Genomic DNA, 12,270 nt, shown 5'->3' on the forward strand with positions numbered 1-12,270 from the left:
CTCCTCGTCGGTTCTTTCATTCCAGTGGCGACTCTGCCTTTCCAGACCCAGAGACCTGCTTTTTATGCAGTTTTCGCCCATTCACACAGCCGGGCTGTCAATCACACAGCAGGGTGGCTGTCCTGGCCGGACAGTCACCTAGCCAATCAAACAGGAGTGCGACTTGGGTTACCAAGGGAACCCATGGCAGGGGTCCTAAAACCCCTCCCTCACATCCTGCCTACCCAGACTTTCATGCGCCTAAGGAGGGCTTCTGTGTAGGAGCCCGCAAAGAGACGGTGAACAAAGGAACCAAACCTGGTTTGGCACGCAGAGAATAACACGAGAATGACATTTTCAAAAAGAAATGGTGAATAAACCCAGCTGGAACCGTATAAAAACTTAAATGGTCTAGCAGGTTTAAGTTTAAGGCTACCAAGATAGCCTAATACCAAGGTTATTTAATATAACCACGGTAGGAAAAATAGGGTAGTTACCACTGCCACCAGCCAAGTCCTGATGAAAAGGGAGCAAAAACAATGCTCCAAGATAAACAGACAAAAAGGGATAAGTAGTAACCCTTTCCAGTACTCCATGTAAGATGGTTTGTACTGGGTCTGTGGATTTAAAAAGACTAATAAAGTCAATGGCAACTTTACATGTTCTGGGAGACCGTAGTCAGTCCCAGAAAATGGAGTCTGAAGTGGGAAGTCTAAAAGACAACCCTGTGTCACTGCACTGAAGGTGCTGTGTAACACACAGTAAAAAGATGATGCCTGTGGAGTAGGTGAGGCTCCACAGTCTATGAACACAAAAATGTTAAACACACACAGCAAAACACATGTAAGACTGGTAAAAAGTGCTTACCCTCTTACCAGGTGAAAAAAACAAATCCTAGAAATCCAGAAAAGCTGCTGAGGGACTCAGTAGGTAAGGGAAATTAGCCATTCCTGAAAATTCTCCCTAACACACCCCTATCCCCACCAAAAGCCTTTATCCCATACCCCCCACCACAGATACACTAATTGGCAAACAGGCACACACTTCCATTTACCTGCTCCACGCCCTCCCCCTGAACATTACTGACACACAAAGACGCACACAAAACACTCCCAAAAACATTCACCAAATAGTTACCTGGTCAGCCAGCAACATCCCTCTTCCGGCTTCGCCGTGCCTATCAGCCCCTGCGCTGAGAGTTCTATTTAGAAAGCCCGCTTGGAACGGTCTCAGAGCGGTCTATCTAAATCGGTCATTGAAAAAAAACTATTTTAAAAATCGTCTCATTCTTAGTACCACCAAAGTACATCATGGAAAGTCTTTCCTGCTTTTCATGTTTTGTCACTAAGGTAAGCACTGTACATGCCATAGAATTACTACCTGGAAGACTCTATACCACCATCTCCAACATAGATGAACTAGAAGTTTGAAGCTTGACTTGGAAAATTCAACTCCAGGCACTAACTGTAGTATTTTACACTACATGCATTTACTATGAATGTCAGAAGGCTCTGCAGACTTATTTTTATTTATTGGTTATTTGTAAGGCGCCTATACAACAAATAGTGTTACAAGGTGCCACAAGACAAACAAAGGGGGGGGGCAAGGGAGAAAGATACAATAACGGTCCTGCTAGGCCTTGTAACATTCAGATTGTGCAGGTACATAACAAGAAGTGTGTAGGGGGTGGGGAACAAGCCGGTCTGCGAAAAACAAGTGCCATGGTGATGGTGGGAACGGAAAAGGGTGAAGAGGTGTGGTGCAAGTGCTAAGAGGAGGCCAGAGGGCAAGTGCCAGGGAATGCAGGTAAGAGCAGGGAAGGGGGGGGGGTGGGACTAGTGCCCTATAGTACTCAGAGGGAACCAGCAGAAAGTCAATGAGAGGTGTTAGCAGGGGAGGGGGGTGGGGGGAGTGTGAAGGAGGAGGAAAAAAAAGAGGGCTTCGAGGAGCTTCTAGAACTTAACGAGATCCGGCTCAAGCCTGAGAGGGGCTGGGAGACCATCCCATAGGGAGGCTCCTGAGGAGGAGAGACACCTACCCCCCATTCTTTGCTTAGAGAAGCATCTGATTCGCAGAGAGTTGGAGCTAGCAGACTGAAGGGCTCTAGTAGGGAGGTATTTAGGGAGAGAGAGTTGGATGTAGCAGGGTGCCAGGCCCCAGAAAGCCTTGTGGATGATGCAGAGGGTCTTGAATTTGATCCTAGCAGCATCCCAGAACCAGTGGGGAGAAATTAGGGCTGTCGAGATGCAGTCCCTGGGCTTGAGTCTTGCAGTCCTATTCTGGATTAGTTGAAGGGGACGAAGGGAGGAAGAAGGAAGAAGCTGTAAGACTAGTCAAGTCTATGGAGGACCAGAACTCTGGAGACATTGAGCCTCATTACGAGGCCGGCCGTGGAAACACTGGCACCATGGTGTTTCCATGTCCGTCTGCGGCCGGTGACGTTACGCCCGCCAGGTCAGACCTGGAGGGTGTAACACCACACGGCCACATAACTCATAGTTAGCCGGTCCGGGAACGGTGCTGATAAGGTTTTACTGGCACCGTTAAATCCGCAACTGGCTAACATGTAATGAGGCCCATCCCGTTTCTGGGGGAAGGTGAGGAAAGGGAGAATACCTTTGAGGAGGTGCAGCTAATAGTGGGCCTTCTTGGCAAGGTCCGCAATGTGAGGAGAGAAGGAGAGGGAGGAATCAAAAATCACACCAATGTTTTTTGCCTCACAAGAGGGTGAGGGGCGCGACCCCTCCCTCCATCTGGCTGCCCTCTATGGAATGTGGGAACTGGGGTTCCAATGAAAATGATCTCAGTCTTACTGGCATTAAGGTAGGAAGAGGCAGTAAGCTTGAAGGAGAGCTGTGTGTCATCTGCAGAACACTGGAAGTGAGGAGAGTAGAGATCAAGTGGGCCAAAGGGGCATGGTAGATGAAAAACCACAGCGAGAGGCTAGAGCCTTGTGGGACGCCGCAGGTGGAGAGTGGGATAATGGAGAGAAAAGGGCCAAGTTGAACCTGGGAAGGTCGGTTGAAGAGGAAGGTGGTCAGCCAATTCAGTGCCAGGCCCGTGATGCCCATGGTGTTATGGAGCTGATTAGTCAGGATGGCATGATTGACTGTCAAAGGCAGAGGAAAGATCCAGGAGCATAAGAATGGATGGAGAGTTAGAGGCAAGATTAGAGAGCAAGTCATCACAGGGGTTCAGCAGAGTAGTTTCCGTGGCTCTGGCAGCTCTGAAGTCAGACTGGTGGTCGTGGATATAGCCAATAGATTCAGTGTGTTGGGTCAGTTGGGAGATGGCCAGCTTCTCCAGGAGTTTGCCCAGGAAGGGGGTGATGGAGATAGGGCATAGAAGCATAGCAAGGAAACCATCCCGTTCGTCCCCTTCAGGAATACTTTCAGCCGCTAATGCAACACAGTTACACAGAGTGTGTGTGAAATGAGAAAAGGCACATATGGAGTTGGCCGCCTGAAGCGCCATACCCCCTGAAGAAAACACTTTCTTCACCCAGCCGTCAAAATGTTTGTTGTCCCTATCCGGAGGGATGGTAGGATATGACGCCTGCTTTGCCGGGGCCGTAGCCGCCTGCACCACCAAACTCTCCGGAGTGGGGTGCCTGGACAAGTAGCAGGGGTCGCTACTGGCTGGACGGTATTTTCGTGACAAAGACTTGCCCACTGCCGGAAGACTCTCCGCAGCAGTCCAAGCCGCCGCCACCTTTCTCTGCAGAGCCATATGAAACGGCAATACCCGGTCAGTGGGGGGACCAAGATCAAGGATGTCCATGACATCATCCTGAATGAACTCCCCTGGGGTAGCCGACCAACCCAAGTTCTCAGTGACCCGAGACATAAGGGGCCGATATGAAGAATTGGCATGAGTGCCAGGCTCCGGCCTACAAAACTCCACCTTCGGAGAGGTGTCCAGTCCACTGGCATCATGCGGTGACTGCCTCAGGTCAAACTGGCTATGGCCCGAGAGGAGCTCATCTGGTACCGTAACCGGAACCAAGCCGTCATCAGAGCCTTTATCACCCTCTGAAATGTACTCCAGGCGGGGAGAGGATGACCTCTGGGGACCAAAGCAGTGCCTGACCTTAGCCATAGACTTTCTAGGGGCTAACCCCGTGCCACAGGGTCCCTCCGACACCACCGTCTCGAAAGGCGTTGAGGATGACGAACAAGTCTGCGCCGGCGTCGACAGAAACAGCGTCGACGTCGAGCGAAGCGGCATCGACATCAGCTGCAGCGCCGCCAGCATCGACGGCGTCGACACAGGCCTCGAAGCCGGAGCTCCGAGCGTGTCTCTCGACGACATAGGCGCCGACAGCGTAGACGACCCCCTTGGAGGCGGAGCCTCGAGAGAAATCGTCGATTACCTCGGCGCCACAGGCATCTACGTCTTCTTCAAAGACGGCACAGGATCACGCGGTCTCGAGCGCGTCGAGGACCGGGACCTGGCGAGAACAGCTACCCTTGTCCGAGCAGGAAGCCCATTCCTCCGGTGTCGCTTGCATGGAGGGATAAGCGAGCCGCCGACGGGCGGAGTCCTCGGAAGAGGACGGGGAAGGCGACCGATGCCGGCGCTTCCGGGAATGCCTTGAAGAGGCGGAGGAGTGGCGAGACCGACTCCTGGAAGGAGACCCACTGGACTTCCGACGATGACGCAGAGAGTCGCCCCTCGAGTCATCCGTCGAAAGCCCCGCAGACCTCGACTTCCGGGCTTAGACAGCCGACCTATCGACAGCTTCTTTTTGCGTTCCCGCAAGGCCTTTGCCGTGAGGGACTGGCAGTCGACACAGTCGTCCATATCATGGGCCTCCCCGAGGCACCAGAGGCAGGCGTCGTGCGAGTCTGTGACCGACATCTTGGACCCACAGCCCCCGCATTTCTTGAAGCCCAGACGCGGGGTTGAAGACGAAGTAGACATCGCCATGAAGAGGTCTTCACAAAAAACCGAACAGGTTCAACGAACCGAGAAGAAAACAGCAACTCCAAAGAGTCGAGGCGTACCGAGATTCACGAAGCGAACACGTTTGCGGAAAAAACGGAACTGAGGCTATGGGCGTCGTGCGTCCTACTTATCACATCGGGCGACGTCGGAGGAGGTCCTCGGGGACAGCGCATCGACGCAGGAGCCGAAGATTTTCCGAAGCAGCACAGCTGTGGACATTACCTGTCATAGATATGGAATACGTCAGAGGACCCAATCCCCTCGAAAAAGAGTCTCACTCCTAGCAGGAAAAAAGAAACAAACCCTTCAAATCCAGCAAAGCTGCTGGGGGACTCTATAGGTAAGTGAAATTAGCCAATAAATGAGAATTCTCCCTAACAGTTGTATTTCCCCCAGAGCAGCTGTATGGTCTTGTGAGCGGTCCCCAATCTCCCCCAGTCTTTGCTCCACCTCGGTCACCCTTTGATCGGTGTGCTCTAATTTAGTGGCGAGTTCTGTCATGCAGGTTCGAAATTCAGACTTGATATCAGCTATGAAAGCCAAATGTCTCCTTTGGTGGCAAGGGCTTCTTCTTCCTGAGGTTTTTGTGGGGTTAGCTTGGAGGGGTCGGATTTCTTTCCTCTGTCTGTCGACGAGAACATAGTGGCGATATCAGAGGTCTTACCGGCTTTTGATTGCTTGGCCATTGTGACAGATCGAGAGGGATGGGAAGGGTGATGTTCACATTTTTCGTGTTGGGGACCAGTCCAAATGTTGTAGGCCGAGGCCGGAGTGCGGTGGGTTTGCAGTTCGTTGAAGCAGAGGCCTCGAGAGTTCAGATCAAGTCCATGCCAGCGTTCCAAAGAGTTATGACCTTCCAATGTCGGGCGAGGAGGGGGCAATTATGGATCTTCCGGGAAAGAGAGGGGTAGTAATGTCCTTCCTCGTTCTTAAGGCTGGGGGAGAGATGGTGTCCAAAGATGTGGGCCGGGGCGCCCCAGGAAGTGAGTGGGGGCGGAGTGAAAAGAGTCTATGCTGCTTCGGGAGAGTGGCGGGTCTCACCGGGGCTGGGGATGAAGGCCCAATCCACTCCAAATGTGGCTAAAGTTCTGCAGGACCCGAGGGACTCCTTTTTAGCTAGGGAGACCTTATGGTGGCCTGATCGGTGAGGCCACCGCAACAGAGGCACTGGGCAGTGTGCTACACTGGTTGCCCCGCTCCCATGTATTGACTATTATGTTATTTTCATCCGTTTAAGAGATGTGGCACCTCTTGGGGTCTTCATGTCCTCTCGGGAGCCTAATAAGGATGCTCCAAAGCTGCGAGGGGATCCGGTGACTGCACTATTGTTCCAGGTGAGGGGGGGCCCAGAAGATGCGATGTCGGACCCCCGCCTCTCTCTGTCCCTCGGGGGTCACTGTCACAGGTTGTATAATTAGACCTTTATTATGTCCTCCTCCGTGGTGCCCCTACACAGGAGTGGGGCCTCTGTGCCACCTTGGGGTCCCGCCAGGGCACCCGCTCCAAGTGCCGGGGGGAGCCACGAGCTTCAGGCACTGTCACGCTCAGCGCCAGGGTCTGCTAACACTGCTTCTCTGTGGGAGCAGAGAACACTGCCACATGGCACCCAGCTCCCAACGGGCTGCACCCACCTGGGTTAGCCTCCACTGCCCGTTGTATCGGGCGCCCCGGGCTGCTTGTGAAAATCCGTGGGGACCGGATCCAGCACTCCGCTTCAGTCAGGCCACAGCAATCAGGGTACGTGCCGGCTGCCGAGTCCGGGGCGCCTGCTTGTGTTGCTCCATGGGAGTGGGGGAGCCCGCCTCACGGCCATCCGCTCCCGGTGGTCCACCGTCGCCAGGGTCCGCCTCCGCTGCCACCGCCTGATGTCCTGGATGCCAACTGTGATGTCTCCGCGGGAGTTGGGGGTGCCCGCCTCACAGCCCTCCACTCACGGTGGTCCACCCCCACCAGAGTCTGCCTCCGCTGCCACCGCCTGATGTCACTCATGCCGGGGGTCACCTGTGATTTCCCGCAGGAGCGGGGGAACCCATCACCTGGCCCTCCGCTCCGGGTCAGCTGTAATTGCCGAAACCGGGCTGACCACCGGGACTCGGGATGCTCTCCACCAGGGCTCCCTGCCTACGCGCCTACGCTTCTGTGTGGTGCGCGTTTGCCATTTTGATTTTCGGAGCATTGTTAGCCGCCGAAGAGTCTCTCCTGGATATAAGCCCCACAAAGCTATCTGGGGCATCCATCTTCACACCAGACATGCATCAGCAGTTCCGACTACTGTCGATATAATCAGCAGTGCAAAGGTCTCATGGGAACTGCATTTTTCTGCTTTGGCAGCGGGCTTCCCACGGAAGGCTTCACAGGAGCAGCCACATCGATGGCACTCCAAGCCATGCCCCCTGATGGAGATATTTTTAAAGGGGATCTTTATCATCAGCAGGGGCCAACCTCTGGGATACCCATCCTGCTGCCCTCTGTTTGGGGAGTAATTAAATTTATTTCCATGTACTACCCATGTGCTTATTCTTCTACTCTTCCTTCTCTCTCCCTCTTCCCTGCTAAGCACTAACCATTCCTTTTGTGCTTGTTGCTTGATGACAGTCTGCTTGATGTAACTCAAGGTCTCACACACCTCTGTCAACCCTAGCAATGTGTGGGACAGTTCCCTCCGTGATCTGGACTAGTGTAATCATCACTGCAGTTTGGGGAATGACCTGAGAGTGTTGCATCTCTCTGCACTTAGCCGAGCATTCACCGACTGGTTGCACTTGAACCACCCCTGAACTTGTTTCCACCCTCCAATTACCACACCCCTCTTAAAATCTGTGCACTTGCTCCTTCAGATTGCACCATGCAGGTACGGTGTCCGCCTGTTCCACCCTGTCCTCGGTCCCTGCATGATGGCACATTGATGCACTTGTGACAATATGGTGAATCACTGTCCGACAGATTCAGTTACATCAACTGTAAATAGTATAGTACAGTATGCAATTACTGTTCCTGTCCTGAATGTTATGGATTTCTATGAGCAGGTGTTATTGTTGTACTTGTGCCATGCATCGTTGAGCGCTTTGAGAAACTTGTATTATGTGGAACAAGTTACTTACCTGTAACTGTTGTTCTCCAGCATGGGTCTGGCATGGATTCACATGCTCATGAATATTCCCCGTCGTCAGGCTGGGAATCCTCAGTAAAGAAAAAATCAGTTTCAGTTTCGTTTCTGATCAGTCTTTCTTAGTAGTAACTAATCATTGATCTCTGGGTCATACTGCCCCCAGCCAATGACTGCCCTCTCCCTAATCCCCTCCTCTGTCAGCCATCTTCAGATTTGGTAGCACGTGAAATGGCAGTAGGACCAAGAGAAGAGCCGCAGAGGGGTAGGAGGGAGGGTTCGCATGTGAATCCATGCCAGGCCCATGCTGGAGACCAACAGTTACAGGTAAGTAACTTGTTCCTTCTCCAGCATAGGGTCTGGCATGGATTCACATACTCATGAATGTAAGAATACATAGTAGTACACACATGCACAACCACAGGAGGTGGCAAGGCTCAACATTAAGCATTACAACAACTCAACATTAAGCATCTCTAATTTCCTCACCAGGTTCACCTTCAAGTGAACAGGTTGCGCAGCACTGCCTGGCTGACTCTGGACTCCTCCCTGGAATCCCGGTCAATGCAGTAGAATCTCGTGAAGGTGTGCGTCGACCTCCACGTAGCAGCCCTGCAGATGTCCAGCAGTGGCTCACCAGCCAAGAACGCCGTGGTAGCAGCGATCGCTCTGGTTGAATGGGCTCTCGGACGGCCAACCGGCGACAGTGCAGGATGCAGCCGGAGAGCCATCTGGAAATGGAAGCCTCCGAAAGGGCCTTCCCTTGGTTCACAGGTCCAAAGTTTACAAACAGCTGTGATATCTTCTGAAGACTCTTTGTGCGGTCCACGTAGAACTTCAGAGCTCTAGCCACAACCAGCGAGTGCAAAGTCCTCTCAGCCGGCGATGAAGGCGACGGGAAGAAAACGGGTAACACCAAGTGATCATTGAGATGGAAGTCCGACGGCACCTTGGGCATGAAGGAGTGGTGCGTCCTCAGCACTACCCTCGTCTCGTGGAATGTCAGGTATGGAGGTTTACAGTGGAGGGCCTGGATCTCTCCCACTCATAGTGCATAAGTGATGGCCGCAAGAAACGCTGTCTTCCACAAGAGGAACTTAAACAATGCCGAATGCAGAGGCTCGAATGGCGGCCCCATGAGCCTGGTCAGCACCACGTTGAGCTCCCACGCCAGGGCCCAAGCCTTCACCGGCAGGAACGATCGGGAACAGTCCTTTCATGAACTCCTTCACCAGGCGATAAGACCACGGAGATGACCGCCCCAGAGTTCTGGTGTAGCGGCAGATAGCCGCCAGATGGATCTTGATGGAGGCATGTGCAAGCCCCGCCTTGGCCAGCGATAGCAAGTACGGCAGCACTTGAGGGGTCGTAATCCGCAGAAGGTTAATCTTCTGTGCACGGCATCAGACAGAGAACCTCTTCCATTTGTGTCCACTGCACTTGAGAGCCAAGGACACCCTGGCCTTTGCAAGCACCTCCTTGCAGTCTGCCGGGATATCATACCCTCCGAACTCTAGTGCTGCCGGAGCCAGGCCTGCAGGTTCAGCAATCTTGGGTTGTGATGGAGGATAGCGCCTCCTTCCCTGGCGAGAAGATCCAAATCCGTCAGTAGTTTGACCGAGGGGACGCTGACATGTCCAGAAGGTCCGGGAACCAGATCTGCCTCGGCCATACCGGTGCGACCAGAATCATCCTGCACCGGGACCGTCTGAGTTGACTGATGAGTTGCAGCAGCAACTGCAACGGGGGGGTGGAGATCATCCCAGGGGAATGAGAAGGCATCGCCCATACTCCCCGGTTGGGGAAACCTGCTGGCGAACCTCTGGCACTTAGCATTCGTCGCGAATAGGTCGATCTGGGGATTGCTGCATCGTCGGAATAGGAGATCCACTTGATCCTGCCGAAGTTCGCACTCGTGGCACGAGCGCAGCTCCCTGCTGAGTGAGTCAGCGATGGTGTTCTTTATTCCTGCCAGGTGGAAGTGCGTTAAGGGGAATTCTCATAAATGGTTGATTTCCCTTATCTAGTGTGTCCCCCAGCAGCTTTGCTGGATTTCTAGGATTTATTTTTTTACCTGGTAAGAGTGTGAGCCTTATTTCCCACTCTTACATGTGTTTTGCTGTGTGTATTTTCACTGTTTGTGTGATCTTGGGCACTGGAGCCTCACCTACTCCATGTGCAACACTTTTTGTGTGTGTTACACAGCACATTCAGTGCAATGACACAGGGTTGTCTTTGAGACTTCCCACTGACTCGATTTTTCTGGGGCCGACTACTGTCCCCCAGAAACAGGTAAAGTTGCCATTAACTTTACATAGTCAGTTTAAATCACAGACCCAGTACACCCCATTTTACATGGAGTATTGGAAAGGGTTAACTCTTATCCCTTTTTGTCTGTGCCTCTTGGAGCCTTATTTCGTTCCCTTAACATTAAGACTTGGCTGGTGGCAGTGGTATCTACCTGAACTTTCCTACTGCGATTATATTATATAAACGTGGTATTGTTCCAGGCTCTTATATTAGCCTCAAACATAAACCGGCTTGACCAAATACATTTTATTTTTGTTCCGGCTGGGTTTATTCGCCATTTCTTTTTGTTAAAGTCTTTCTCGTGTTTTACTCTGTGTGCCAAACCCGGGATGACTCCTTTGTTCGCGGTCTTTTTGCGAGCATCTGCACAGAAGCCCTCATTAAGGCGCCCGACAGTCTACGTAGGCAGGATGTGAGGGAGGGATCTTCGAACCACTGCCATGGGTTTCCTTGGTAACCCAAGTCGCACTCTTGTCTGATTGGCAAAGGGGACTGGCCTTGCCAGGCCAGCCACCCTGCTGTGTGATTGACAGCCAGGCTGTATGAATGGGAGAAAACTGCATAAAAAGCAGGTCTCTGGGACTGGAAAGAGTCACCAGGGGAAAGAAAGACCCAACGAGGAACTGGAAGAAGAGGACCCCTACAACGACTGAACCACCCGGTGAAGCCCTGCTGCAGGTACGAATCTCCAAATCCGACGACAGAAGATCCTCCAACAAACTTCTCCCCTTGAGCTGGTGGGACCAACCAGTTTGCCAAAACTACAAGCCAGGACCCCTCCCTCTGGTCGAATTTGCTGTACAGAGCTACAGTGGGCCGGATAGCCAGGAAGGTCGGACCCTGCTTGGGTTTTAAGGAGCGCACCTTTTATTTGTTGTTTTGCTCTGCTGCTGGCTTCTTCCCTGGGTGGCGCAGGACCCTCCAGTCTTCCTACTTCTGATCAGTCCGACAGTCGCTTTAGCAACCGTGAGCCTGCAGGAACCGCCAGGAACGTCTGCCTCAACTACAGTTCCCTCTCCGTTTAAGGTACTGTGCAAATCCGGTTGTGCGTTTCGCTCAGCCATGGTGAAAGTGTTTGAAATCTTTCTCCAATACGAAGGCTTGACCTTCTCTTCTCTATGAACTAACTTTTCTACCAACCAACCTTGTCCGGAATCTGCGTCACAAACTTTACCGCAAACTACCCTGAACTGTGTGATCTTGAGCAAAAGACTTTTGACCCATTGACTTTGGCCCTAAGCCTTTTCTATCTGATCTTGTCACTGTAGTCTCTCTTGTTCACTTGCCCAGAGTGCTTACCTGTTGGTGTTGCCTAATTTCTAATAACTTTGTCTTTCCCTCCCTTTTAAATTGCTGGAGTGCCATTTTACTCCCACTTCATTTTGTGAGCTTAACTTGTCTGGAATTTAAGGGAAGTGGTGTGGTGTGTTTATGATTGCTATTTTTAACATGCTTAGAAAGGTGAACTGTTATACAACTGATAAGTAAATAAATATATATTCTTTTACTTAGAAACCTTGAGTTAGTGTTTGCCTCAATCATAGTAATTGCTGTCCTTTGTGTAACTATTTGTACTGCTCACTTACTCTTGGGATAAGTCTGGTTGCTCCGCTAGAACTACCACTACAACTGTGTAGTGCAGGCTTGTACCAAAGGTGAAATTGTACTGTCACTTGTAGTCTTAATTGTGTGTAGTGTTCCCAAAGAGTACTGCATATAATTCTGCCTAACAAAGGGCACCAGGAACATCCCCTGGGCAACAGCTCAGTGCCACAGATCCTGTGCTTCCTTGGTTAGGGCTGGGGATCTGGTGCCCTCCTGCTTCCTGATGTAGAACATTGTGGTAGTGTTGTCGGTGAAGACCCTTACCACCTTGCCCTTGACGGAAGGAAGGAACGACCTGAGGGCCCAGACCACGGCTCGGAGCT

The sequence above is a fragment of the Ambystoma mexicanum genome, chromosome 1q (assembly GCF_040938575.1).
Source record: "Ambystoma mexicanum isolate Mex_15411 chromosome 1q, UKY_AmexF1_1, whole genome shotgun sequence".
In the NCBI taxonomy this organism is placed as follows: domain Eukaryota; kingdom Metazoa; phylum Chordata; class Amphibia; order Caudata; family Ambystomatidae; genus Ambystoma; species Ambystoma mexicanum.